Source organism: Penaeus monodon, chromosome 24 (genome assembly GCF_015228065.2).
Source record: "Penaeus monodon isolate SGIC_2016 chromosome 24, NSTDA_Pmon_1, whole genome shotgun sequence".
NCBI lineage: Eukaryota > Metazoa > Arthropoda > Malacostraca > Decapoda > Penaeidae > Penaeus > Penaeus monodon.
This window is the reverse complement of record NC_051409.1, coordinates 129642-129869: the sequence shown is the minus strand read 5'-3', so window position 1 is coordinate 129869 and position 228 is coordinate 129642.

Below are 228 nucleotides of genomic sequence, written 5' to 3'. Positions count from 1 at the left end.
TGTAAGGAGATAAGCTGGAATTTAATTCAAACCTGGAATTATGTGCAGAAATAGCTTAACAAATTAGCATATTTGTAATCTGACTCTAAATTTACCCCAAAGCAACCGTAAGGAATACACGTTGGAGTGATGGAAATACAAGCTGATAAAGAAAAGATAATATTAAGGTTAGATCCTTCTCAATAAGCTGTTGCCTCTAAGCGAATGTCGTGAAAGTAATGTTGATGA